At 43.1% G+C, this 13852-nt stretch overlaps 1 pseudogene; it reads right to left on the reverse strand.

Annotated features, from left to right (window-relative positions):
- Positions 1 to 11414: 11414 nt before the first annotated feature.
- On the reverse strand, positions 11415 to 11532 carry LOC126299986 (5S ribosomal RNA; annotated as a pseudogene).
- Positions 11533 to 13852: the final 2320 nt, after the last annotated feature.

Genomic DNA, 13852 nt, shown 5'->3' on the forward strand with positions numbered 1-13852 from the left:
CTTGTATTTATCAAAAATCTTTCGCGCAGTAACTGAAAAACGCGAAGGTGGCTCCACTAAATGAACTGAATCTCAGAATTACAAACCACTACCCTTAACGTCTGTTTGCTACAGAATTCTTGACCATTTTCTAAGTTCGAATAAAATAAATTTCCTTCACACAGAAGAGCATCTGTCCTCAAACCAGCAAGGATTTAGAAAGCATAGATCGACCAAACCTCAAACTTCGTCTTGCGCTTTCGTCCAACGATATACTTCGAACCGTGGATGAATGACAAGAGGCACATTCCAAGTTCATACTAGATAGCTTGATATCAGAATTTCTGTTTGCTGTGATGAATGCCAGTTTGCTCTAAATGTATAAAAAATCTGAGTTAATGCTTATGAATAGGAAAAACAAGCCTGTAATGATCGAATGCAGTACTTGTGGTGTCGAGGTAAGCTACTTGCCACAGTTAAGTCGATTAAATGTGTCGGTGTAACGTTGCAACTCGATAGGACACGGAACAAGCACGTAAGTATGTAAGTTCGATGGTACGGAAGGCTAACGGTCGAATTCGGTTTACTGGGAGAATTTAGGAAAGTGTAGCCCAAACGTAAAGGACACCACGTACACTTCAGTAATGGGACACTTTCTTGAGTACTGCTCGAGTGTTTAGGTTCCCCACCAGGTCAGATTAATGCAAAACACAGACGCAATTCTGAGTCAAACTGTTAGAATTGTTACCAACGGGATGCATCAACATGTAGGTATTACGGAGATGCTTCGTAAACTTTAATGGGGATCTCTAGAGGGACAACGACCTTCTTTTCTCAAACACTGTTGAGAAATTCATTTAAACTGATGAAACCAGAGCACCTGTGTCAATGTTTTTTAAAATCACAAACAGTTTAAGATATTGCTGTCCATCAATAAAATAACCAGAGAAACAAAAGCAGGACGTAACCCGGCCGTATGTGCTATGTCTTCTCAGGAACAGCCCACTAGTTCAACACAGAGTTCCAGGGATGTTGATCGCGATCCTCTGGTTTGGAGCAGAGTGGAAGGTCTAAACCAGAGGCTCAGACGGGTCTGTGACGGCATCGGATGCTAATTTCTCGAGCTCCGCTTTCGTGTGCAGAATTGTATGGTTCCCTCTAATAGGTCAGGCGTACACTACATGCAGCAAGCGGCTACTAGGGTAGTGGAGTACGTGTGGCTTTTTTGGGTTAGAGGCCCCTCCCTTGGGAGCAAACACGATTTTCCTGTTAAATCAGCCGCAGTGACTTTAAGAAAATCTTGGTCCTCGCAGGTCAGAGGTGGAAAAGATTAATATGATTTCAGTAAACTGCAGGTGCATCCAAGGAAAGGTTCAGGAATTAGTATCGCTTACTAAACGTTATAATGCACAAATAGTGTTGAGAACAGGAAGCTGGTTGAAGCTAGACTTCAATGACAACGAAACCCTAAGTTTAGACTGGAATGGTTATCGTAAGGATAGGTTAGTCGCCAATGGTAGCGGCGTGTTCACTGAAATAAAACATTCGATGCAATGTAGTGAGCTTATATAGGATTCCGAATGTGAATTAATCTGGGTGAAACTAAGTATCAAACAACCGTCAAAAGTGGTAATCGGATGCTTTTATACACCACCTGGATCACGATCTGTAGTTGTAGAGCGCTTCAGACAGAAATTGCAGAATATCATTAGTAATTTTCCTGCTCATGCCGTTGTAATAAGGTGTGGCTTCAACTTGCCAGGTATAGATTTGGAGTGTTATGCCATCAAAACTGCTGCCAGAGACAGGGAATCTTGTTGCATTGTTCTGGCTGTATTTTCCTAAAATTACCTTGAGCAGATAGTTAGAGAACCATTTCGTGAGGGTAACGTCTTAGAGCTCCTGGCAACAAACAGACCCGAACTTATGGAATCAGTTAATGCAGAGGAAGGTATCAGTGATCAAAAGGCTGTGACGGCATCTATGACGACGGGTCCTACAATGAATGTTAAGAAAGGTAGGAAGATATATTTGCTCAGCAAGGGTGAAGCATACAAATTTCAGAATATCTCAGAAGTCAGCAACAAATATTCGGTGGTGAGGATGAAGATGTGGAGAACAAATGGAAAAAATACAAATACATCGTTCGAAATGCCCTTGACAGATATGTTCCGAACAAGATTTTGAGGGATAGGAAATATCCACCATGCTTTAATATCCGTGATAAAAAAAAGCGCACAAAGAGCACCTAGTAGACAAACGAAAGCTGAAAGAAGCGAAAATGAGCGTAAGGAAAGCAATGAGAGAAGCGTTCAGTGATTTTGAAAATAAGACGTTGTCAGCCGACCTGAGTAAAAACCCTAAGACATTTTGATCGTATGTCAAATCAGTAAGTGGGTCAAAATCATCTATTCATTCTCTCAGCGACCACGCAGGCACCGATACGGAAGATAACAGAGAGAAGGCCGAAATACTGAATTCGGTCTTTCGGAGTTGTTTCACCGCGGAAGACCGTAACACTGTCCCTCCTTTCAACCGTCGTGAGAACGTCTAAATGGCAGATATTGAGGTAACCGATCGTGGAACTGAAATGTAGCTACAATCGCTTAGTAGTGGAAAGGCTTCAAGACCACATGAGATACCTATAATATTCTATCAAGATTATGCGAAAGAACTTGCTCCCCTTATAGCACTAATTTATCGAAGATCGCCTGAGAAACGAAAGGTACCTAACGACTGGAAGAAAGCGCAGGTCATTCCCGTTTTTAAGAAAGGCCATAAGAGAGATCCGCACAATTATAGACCTATATCGTTGACGTCAACCAGTTGTAGAATTATGAAACATGTTTCATGCTCAAGAATTATGGCGTTCTTGGAAAGTGAACATCTCCTTTATAAAAATTCGCATGAATTCCGAAAAAAGAGATCCTGCGAAACTCGGCTCGCTCTTTTCCTCCATGAGATCCACAGCGCAGTAGACAACGGCGCTCAGGTTGATGCAGTGTTCCTCGATTTCAGTAAAGAATTTCACACCGTCCCGCACTGCCGTTTAATGAAAAACATACGAGTTTACGCAGTATCGGAGCAGACCTGCGACTGGATTCAAGACTTCCTTGCAGACTGAGCTCAACACGTCGCTCTTCACGGAACTAAACCGACAAATGTAACGGTAATATGCGGAGTACAACAGGGAAATGTGACAGCCCCGTTGCTGTTCACAATAGGCACACATAAAAAAAAGTCTCGTTTCACCCCGGTTCCCAGAACTCCTGAAGATAGACCTTGACTGTGGGTATTATATCACAGACACAGTCTCTTTGACTGTTCAGAGATGTCACTAAACCAGCCCAAAGATGTAAACAACCATGCATGAGCAGCACCTATTAGACGGAGGGGGTCCGACAGCCGATACGTTCCAGTCATTCCCCGAGGAAGTAGGTACATGGCTTGTGTTGTCTGTCGTTCAACCATGCCTAGACCATCAATACCGTGGTTCAATCGTGTCCGATTTGTTACTTTGTGCCAGAAAGGGCCCCCAACGAGAGAAGCGTCCAGGCGTCTCGGAATGAACTACAGCGATGTTGTTCGTACGTGGAGGAGATACAGAGAGACATGAACTGTGGATGACATGCCTCGCTCAGGCCGCCCAAGGGCTACTACTGCAGTGGATGACCGCTACCTACGGATTATAGCTTGGAGGAACCGTGATAGCTACGCCACCATGTTCAATAATGCTTTTCGTGCAGTTACAGAACGTCGTGTTACGACTCAAACTGTGCGAAATAGGCTGCATGATGCGTAACTTCACTCCCGACGTCCATGGCAAGGTCCATCTTTGTAACCACGATGCCATGCAGCGCGGTACAGTCGGGCCCAACAACATGCCGAATGGACCGCTCGGGATTGGCATCACGTTCTTTTCACCGATGAGTGTCGCATATGCCTTCAACCATAAAATCGTCGGAGACGTGCTTGGAGGCTACCCGGTAAGGCTGAAAGCCTTAGACACACTGTCGAGCGAGTGCAGGAAGGTGGAGGTTCCCTGCTCTTTAGGGGTCGCACTATGTGGGGCCGTCGTACGCCGCCAGTGGTCGTGGCAGGTACCGTAACGGCTGTACGACACGTGTATGCCATCGTCCGACCGATAGTGCAACCATATCGGCAGCATAATGGAGAGGCATTCGTCTTCATGGACGACAATTAGTTGAGGAGTGTGACAATCTGGACCAACAGTGCCTTGATGAACTTGTGGATAGTATGCTACGACGAATACAGGCATGCATCAACGCAAGAGGGCGTGCTGCTGGGTATGAGAGGTACCAGTGTGTACAGCAATCTGGACCACCACCTCTGAAGGTCTCGCTGTATGGTGGTACAAAATGCAATGTGTGGTTTTCATGAGCAATAAAAAGGGCGGGAATGATGTTTATGTTGATCTCTATTCTGTAGAGGCTCACGGACTCTAGGAGCCGAGGTGATGCAAAACGTTTTTCTATGTGTGTCTATAAATGATCTAGTAGAAAGCGTCGGATTCTCTAAGGCTATTCGCAGATGATGCAGTTGTTTATACCAAAGTAGCAACGGCAGAAGAGAGAATTTGCAGAACGATCTGCAGGGAACTGGTGAATGGTCCAGATTTTGCCAGTTGACCCTGAACGTAAGTAAAAATAACTCATTGCGCATACATAGGAAAAGAAATCCACTACTGCACAGCACCAATATTGATCACAAACAGCTGGAGACAGCGCCTGGAGTAAAATATCTAGGTGTAACTATCCAGAGCGACATTAAGTGGAATGTCCATATAAAACAGGTAGTGAGAAAAGCAGACACCAGATTCTGATTCATCGGAAGAATCGTAAGGAAATCTAACTCATCCACGAAAGAAGTGGCCTATAATGCGCTTGCTGGCCCGATTCTTGAGTACTGTTAATCTATCTGGGATCCCTACCAGGTGGAACGGCTACAGGAAATAGAGAAGATCCAACTAAGAGCGGCGCGTTTCGTCGCGGGATCGTTTAGCTGGCGAGAGAGCGTTAGCGAGATGCTAAACAAACTCCACTGGCAGATGTTACGTGAGAGGCGTTGTGTATCACGGAGAGATTTACTACTGAAATGTCGGGACAGTACTTTTCAGGAGGGGTCAGATGATATATTCCTTGCCCCCACATACATCTCGCGTATTGACCACGCGGAGAAAATTCGAGAAATTAGAGCCAATACAGAGGCTTACCGACAATCGTTCCTCCCACGCACTATTCGCGACTGGAACAGGGTTGGAGGGATCAGATAGTGGTACCGAATGTACCGTCCGCCACACACCATTAGGTGGTTTGCGGAATATGATGTAGGTGAAAGTTGTCCTCAACCCGAAGGTTGGGTTAAAGACCACGGTGTTCTTGTAGATACGATTATACTGGAGGTGGCACGTTCCTCCCTCCGTCTGGCCTTTGAACCGGTCTACCCTACTCGTTATAGGAGGCCCTACCCTTTGACGTGCACTCTGAACGACGGCGCAGCTTGGTATGTCACATTAACAAATATCGCCAAAGGTGAGAGAACCGATTAGTATCGGAAAAAAAGTCCTTGGACCTACTGAAGATGAATTCTCCTGTCTGAATTTCTAGTCTGACGGTTAAATACTTCCCCAGTCACCTTACTTAAATCACACGTTAAGAAGATGGGTCTTACTTTAAAACATGCAATAGTGGCATGAGTCAATATCTCAAGAATCAGGTTTAGAAAAATCATTGTACTCGTGTCAATAGCCCTCATTAGATTAATAAATTATGACGAAATAGGTTAGTCATGTCTTAAAATTCTCATCATAGATCAAGAGAAAATTTTTATTTCTGAGACAGTAAATTAAAAATAAATATGACAGATTATACAACTGATGCTGTGGCAAAATTTTTCGTAGGAACATGCTTCACCTAACCTAAATATAGTGATATTTTTTATAAAATATCGTGCAAATCATTTAAATAAAGACGTGACTATGAAAGACAAATGATGTGTTCTCATACAATAATTGAAATCCAGCTTTGCTACTGACCAGAAACTACACTTTGTTACTTAATAGTTCTGAAATTTTTTCCTCTTTGCTCCGTCATTAACAGATCTGTAACCGATTTCAACAAATTTATGCTTGAACTACGTGACGTTGGAGATATCAGTTCCGTTTTATTTTTATTTTATTTTTGTTGTCTTCATGGAGCTCATTCTATGATATTTCTGCTGAATTTGATGTTGCTACATCAAGCTTAAATATTATACACAATTCGATACTTTCGTTTGTCATAAAACATAGAAAACATTCTCAGGTATCAGGGAAATGTCACTTTTGAAACTGAGAGGAATCTTGGATGTAAAAATTGTAGATGGAGACCAACAATTAACTACACTAGGCAGCTTCAAATGCATATAGATTGCTGTAGCTCTGTAGATATAAGAGGTGATCGCAGTATTGTCTAGCTTGAATAACTGCATCACACCAGTCCTCGGACAGAAGACCACAAGAACAACGCCAAAAATACTTTCCTATTCAAAAAGAGCGGCGCACTCAAACGACGTGACACAGTATGAGCAAGATTTGAATACAAAAACATTTAACGTATGTCATACTTGAAGTTGCTTCAGTTGAATGATCACACCAGTCCTTTACAAACACGGGTATGGTGGAAGCCACATGATAGGCAATGTTATTTAATTATTACCACCACCACCATCATCATCACCACTATCATCATCATTATCATCATCATTGTCGTGTAGTCGTCATGGCCGCAGTCATCAACGACTTTGTCTTTGTCTTGGTTATCATTATTGTTCATTGCTCATATACAGGTCACGTTTTAATTTATGAAAGATGCATGGTAATATACAAAAGAGAGCCTTATGGTGTGAAATAAATAAATAAATAAAAGCAATATTACGTGGCCTCGATGCTGTTTCATTTTTAATGCTATGTAAAAATGGTACACTTACAATACTCTGCTTACAGATGACGAAATGAAATGACTCATCTGAAAGTTTATATTTTTGCACAATGACTATGTAGCAGAGTGCAAGCCGGTCCATCACAACTTCTTGTTCAGTAAAGCTGCCAAAGTGCGTACACATTTCACTCTATTTTCAGGTTTCCGTTGGCCGCTACACGGCACTGTAGAACGCAATTTAGAATGGGCAGAGTAGAATAAGTTGAGTGTGGAGATCGTGGTAGGCGAGACACCGCTTTCAGGGGCAAACTGATCTTAGAGTAGCGATTAAGCAAATGTTCTCTGAGGTCCTTCTGAAGTGAAGGAATCCCTTCCTGCGGGGATTAATGCAGAGCTTAAAGACGCAAATGGATCATAAGGGCGTTGAAGCAACCCACACAGCTAGAGCCTGCCCGATGGCAATTCAGGTCTGTAACTGTCTTTGAACTTCCACGTCCGTAGCGGCTATTACTGTAATCCAGGTTTCTAATCCGGTCAGAGACTACTTTATCACTGAAGTGCAGTGTGCATTTCATGCTAAATGATATATTACACAGGTATCCTACACAACTGCAGAACAACTTACATATATTGTATAGTATGCAAATCTGTATTTAATAAATTATCCCGCAGGTGATAACTTTTTAACTGTCGAATAGAGAGATTGGAGAACGGTAAAATATTTTAGGATGGACAATTTCCATGCAAGAAGGTCATATTAAAAGTCTTCATTTTGCATCATATGTTGAGTTATAGCAATCTGAGTGTTATGCTAATTTTCAGTAGTGAAGGAATGTTTACTAAACAATTTTTTTAGTATCAAAACACATGAGTGATTTAAAAGATATTAAATCTAAGTTTCTAATATTATACTGTTTACTTCAGTAAAGGTTTCAGTTCTCAGTTTTTCTAAGCAGGTACCTGTGAATTATTACGAGTGTAGCATTACAATTTCGTTGTTCATCATTCACCAAGGGCAAACAGTAATGCAGTAACATCTGGCGATCTTGGTAGCCGATGAACGTAACTAATGTAACATCAAACGGGGGTCGCTAGCTTCTGGTGGAAGTTTATCTGTCGAGTTGAATGTACACTTAACAGCATAATAATTTGCCGTCAGAAACCGCAGCAGGAGTTAAACCGGTACACCAGTGACATCAACGAAACACAACATGCCATATTTTTCTATTTCCCTTAGAAACATACAGACGAGGAAATATTACTTCAAAAATTATTCGAAACCGATCTTGTCAGTATTCAAGATCTGTTTAATGAAGGCCCAATAACTTTTCTGCAAATATAGTACGTTAGTATTATCTTTAGACATAGTGCATGTTAGCTGAACAGATATAAGTTCGTAAATAGTACTATAGGCTTTATATGTCAGCGTCCCATGCTCGAATCCTTACGACTTTGTTTTTCCTCATAAGAGTCACGTTTTTCTGGTTCAGTTACTTGCTGTTTACCTCGTTTTAAATGAAGCATATTTCGGTTAAGTGCAACCGATTTCCAACAGAAAACGAGATACAATCCATACGTATTATTAAAATGGATGTACTTGTACACTCATGAGCCAAAAGCTTGATTCTCCGTCTTCGGAACGAAATATACAGGGTGTTACAAAAAGGTACGGCCAAACTTTCAGGGAACATTCCTCACACATAAAGACAGAAAATATGTTACGTGGACATGTGTCCGGAAACGCTTACTTCCCATGTTAGAGTTCATTTTATTACTTCTCTTCAAATCACATTAATCATGGTATGGAAACACACAGCAACAGAAAGTACCAGCGTGACTTCAAACACTTTGTTACAGGAAATGTTCAAAATGCCCTCCGTTAGCGAGGATACATGCATCCACGCTCCGTCGCATGGAATCCCTCATGCGCTGATGCAGCCCGAGAGAGTGGTGTATTGTATCACAGCCGTTCACAATACGAGCACGAGGAGTCTCTACATCTGGTACCAGGGTTGCGTAGACAAGAGCTTTCAAATGCTCCCATAAATGAAAGTCAAGAGGGTAGAGGTCAGGAGAGCGTGGAGGCCATGGAATTTGTCCGCCTCTACCAGTCCATCGGTCACCGAATCTGTTGTTGAGAAGCGTACGAACACTTCGACTGAAACGTGCAGGAGCTCCATCGTGCATGAACCACATGTTGTGTCGTACTTGTAAAGGCACATGTTCTAGCAGCACAGGTAGAGTATCCCGTATGAAATCATGATAACGTGCTCCATTGAGCGTAGGAGGAAGAACATGGGACCCAATCAAGACATCACCAACAATGCTTGCCCAAACGTTCACAGAAAATCTGTGTTGATGACGTGATTGCACAACTGCGTGCGGATTATCGTCAGCCCACACATATTGATTGTGAAAATTTACAATTTCATCACATTGGAATGAAGCCTCATCCGTAAAGAGAACATTTGCACTGAAATGAGGATTGACACATTGTTGGATGAACCATTCGCACAAGTGTACCCGTGGAGGCCAATCAGCTGCTTATAGTGCCTGCACACGCTGTGCATGATACGGAAACAACTGGTTCTCCCGTAGCACTCTCCATACAGTGACGTGGTCAACGTTACCTTGTACAGCAGCAACTTCACTGACGCTGCCATTAGGGTCATCGTCAACTGCACGAAGAATTGCCCTGTCCATCGCAGGTGTCCTCGTCGTTCTAGGTGTTCCCTAGTCGCGAGTCATAGGCTGGAATGTTCCGTGTCCCTAAGACGCCGATCAGTTGTTTCGAACGTCTTCCTGTCGGCACACCTTCGTTCTCGAAATCTGTCTCGATACAAACGTACCGCGCCACGGCTACTGCCCCGTGTTAATCCATACATCAAATGGGCATCTGCCGACTCCGCATTTGTAAACATTGCACTGACTGCAAAGCCACGTTCGTGATGAACACTAACCTGTTGATGCTACGTACTGATGTGCTTGATGCTAGTACTGTAGAGCAATGAGTCGCATGTCAACACAAGCCCCGAAGTCAACATTACCTTCCTTCAATTGGGCCAACTGGCGGTGAATCGAGGAAGTACAGTACATACTGACGAACCTAAAATTAGCTGTAACATGGAAAGTAAGCGTTTCCGGACACATGTCCACATAACATCTTTTCTTTATTTGTGCGCGAGGAATGTTTCCTGAAAGTTTGGCATTACCTTTTTGTAACACCCTGTATAACTAATGCTGCGTATCAGATATCAGACAGTTATCTCAATTGTAGATGTGTGCTTCTCCTTTTGTGATGCCAACGATTCTTTAACAGTGTGCCGGATCTCAGGCATGTTGTTATTCACACCAGTTCCCTCCACTCCTTCCGTCCATTTCCTTGGTTCCGTGACCCGGTGTGAGGTGTCTGCTGATTTTTCTGGCTCACGGTGATCTGTCGTTTGGTGTTGCGAGGTCTTCTCGCTGCCAAAACAAGCACCTCTTGGTACGTAATCATGAGAGGGAGTCTGTCACATCGCCGTCCATCCGGTCCGATGGAAGTTGGCTGGAGTCTAAATGGTTCAAATGGCTCTGAGCACTATGAGACTTAACTTCTGAGGTCATCAGTCCCGTAGAACTTAGAACTACTTAAACCTAACTAAGCTAAGGACATCACACACATCCATGCCCGAGGGAGGATTTGAACCTGCGACCGTAGCGGTCGGACGGATCCAGACTGTAGCGCCTAGAACCGCTCGGCCACTCCGGCCGGCGGCTAGAGTCAAGATTTCAGAAGTTTTCTGGATGAGCTTGCAACTAATCCTTATTGCTTTTCCCCGAAGTAGTGACGCTACGTCATTAGCACCATGGTGTGCCAATCTCCAGATCTTTTTAGCAGAGCTCCCTTCCATGTTTCTTTCTTTTCAGCGTTCGAATTCGACTGCTGTGTCGTGATTTTTACGTCTATAGCTAAAGTGTCGCATGCGTTCACCGTCAAGTACCTCCGCCACTCATCGTTGCACGCACTGTGCACGAACATGACCCGGCCAGCCACAGCCAGCTCACGTGCGTTACTATTGCGCAGTGCCCACATACTGTGATAGAGCAAGATATGTTCTTCTGAAGGTCCATCTTAACCTACTTAACACCGTTAACTACTGGGAATTTATGAACATTAAACCACCTTTCTACAGAATTAGTGGGCACCTTACCATAAGAAGATATTGCACCATTTAACAACTGTGCTGTAAATTCATGACTGTGAGGATGGAACGTCCTGCATGCATAACTGCTACGTCAACAGCATTACCATATCTTTTCAAATGAGTTTTGTCTAGGAAAACTCTCATCAAAAGTAATAATCAAAGTATATTTTCTGCAAGTTTCATCCATTATTGCCGCGCCAGCCTCAGCCCACATGGGTCCCGGCCGTATGTCAGTTTCCGAGACCGGAGCTGCTACTTCTCAGTCAAGTAGCTCCTCAGGTTGCCTCACAAGGGCTGAGTGCACTCCACTTGCCAACAGCGCACGGCAGACCGGACGGTCACCCATCCAAGTGCTATCCCAGCCCGACAGCGCTTAACTTCGGTGATCTGATGGTAACCGGTGTTAACACTGCGGCAAGGCCCTTGGCAATCGTGCATTATACAACCCCCCCCCCCCATTCATTACCAAATGCTGGAGTGATTAATGTCATGTTACCTAGTAATCTCTTTCATGCAGTTCACAGTTACGTAATCCACAAAGCTAAGTTTCAGTTGGAAAAGCATGTCAAAATGATTTTACTTTCTTGTTGATCTCAAATGACTTCAACTTTCACTATTATTCACTAGTAGTTACTGAAAATGTTTCAAATGGCTCTGAGCACTATGGGACATAACTTCTGAGGTCATAAGGCCCCTATAACTTAGAACTACTTAAACCTAACTAACCTAAGGGCATCACACACATCCATGTCCGAGGCAGGATTCGAACCTGCGACCGTAGTGGTCGCGCGGTTCCAGACTGTGGCGCCTAAGGGCATCACACACATCCATGTCCGAGGCAGGATTCGAACCTGCGACCGTAGTGCTCGCGCGGTATCAGACTGTAGCGCCTGGAACCGCTTGGCCACCTCAGCCGGCTGTTACTGAAAATCACTTGGTGTGATTACTACTATTATTTGTTCAAGAGTTGAACAAACACCACTGACTGACTGCAGTTGCATAACATGAAAACTTAGTTTTCAGTGAAAAATAGACAAAAATACCTTTTACAGAATTTCACTTATTTAAACACTGCTGTTGAAGTTACTGTTCAAACTACTAGACGTTGGCACCTTTGGTTAATTACTGTCTTGCAAACAATTGAAACTTTAATCACTATTATTTCTTGCAGCATAGAAGAATATTACTCACTGCTTACTTATTTTATTTGCCTTCATCCATTTATAGTCCGCAGCTCGTGGTCGTGCGGTAGCGTTCTCGCTTCCCGCGCCCGGGTCCCCGGTTTCGATTCCCGGCGGGGTCAGGGATTTTCTCTGCCTCGTGATGACTGGGTGTTGTGTGATGTCCTTAGGTTAGTTAGGTTTAATTAGTTCTAAGTTCTAGGGGACTGATGACCATAGATGTTAAGTCCCATAGTGCTCAGAGCCATTTGAACCATCAATTTATAGAAAAACATTGCAATTGATTCTCATTCATTAGGAATTTATCAGATTAGGATTATTGGACAGGGTGGAACACAACTTTGGTACATTGTCTTAGGAAGTTAACTACGGCGATGTCTAGTCGTGTACCAGTCTAATCAAACAGTTGGTTCGATCATACTTCGTGTTGTGTCGTCGTCGGTGCATGTAAGACATTGTTTGTCTACAGTGTGTGCCACAGGATCTTCTTCTTCCAGCTCCACATCCGCTAAATAAAATGGGACACTGAATAATGCCGCATTCCACTTTTGCCGTCATAATGTTTGGTTTTGATGAATACAGAATTTATTATAGATACTTTGTTCTGTTGACAGAGTTTTTCGTCCTAAGGCTACGGTGTTAAAATGTATTTCTTTTATGTTAATATAGTACATATTTTAATAACGCTTTTCCATTTGCTTATTGAACATCGGTGGCCATAAAAGAGAAATCAATCATGTACAACATATTCTCTCACATTATATAAAACAGTCTTAAAATGCTGAAGAAGTTTACTGTTAACACGACTGTAAAATCCTAGTGGTTTGGCGTGAAGGACGTTGTCAAACCAGGTCTGAAATGCATTTTCGTTCGGAAACTAATTTTCTTGACGTTTGTTCGATAAGGTATGGGAAAGGTAAATACTTGATGACATAAGCTCAGAACAAGAAGTGCAAGGCGAATGACTCCAGAGCCGGCCGAGCCGTTCTAGGCGCTTGAGTCTGGAACCGCGCGACCGCCACGATCGCAGGTTCGAATATTGCATTGGGCATGGATGTGTGTGATGTTCTTAGGTTAGTTAGGTTTAAGTAGTCCTAAATTCTAGGGGACTGATGACCTCAGATGTTAAGTCCCATAGTGCTCAGAGCCATTTGAACCATTTTGATGATTCCTGAAACATTCCAAAGTCCTCGATTGCTTTTTTTGTTGTTTTGTTGTTGTTGAGAAAACATTAGCTAGCGTTATCATGTAGTAGCAAGAAGTGATGCAGTGCTGTCGGTCGTTTTTTTTACACCGGTACCGGTAGATGTCTCAGTTGTTGGCAACAAATACCACCTGCGATGGACTCACCCATAGGAAGAAGTTCGTACTGCACGAAACTCTATTATAGCCACCATATGCAAAATATTACTTTCACCCTGCCCTTTGCTCTAGAATATGTCTTTTGATAGGATTCAGCCGTCAATTTATTATTAAGAAGTTATCATAAAGGCACCATATCCATTCACCAGTAACAATACCGCATAGGAATGCTCAGTCAGCGAAATGATGACGTTCAAACAAAGAT

Source organism: Schistocerca gregaria, chromosome X (assembly GCF_023897955.1).
Source record: "Schistocerca gregaria isolate iqSchGreg1 chromosome X, iqSchGreg1.2, whole genome shotgun sequence".
In the NCBI taxonomy this organism is placed as follows: domain Eukaryota; kingdom Metazoa; phylum Arthropoda; class Insecta; order Orthoptera; family Acrididae; genus Schistocerca; species Schistocerca gregaria.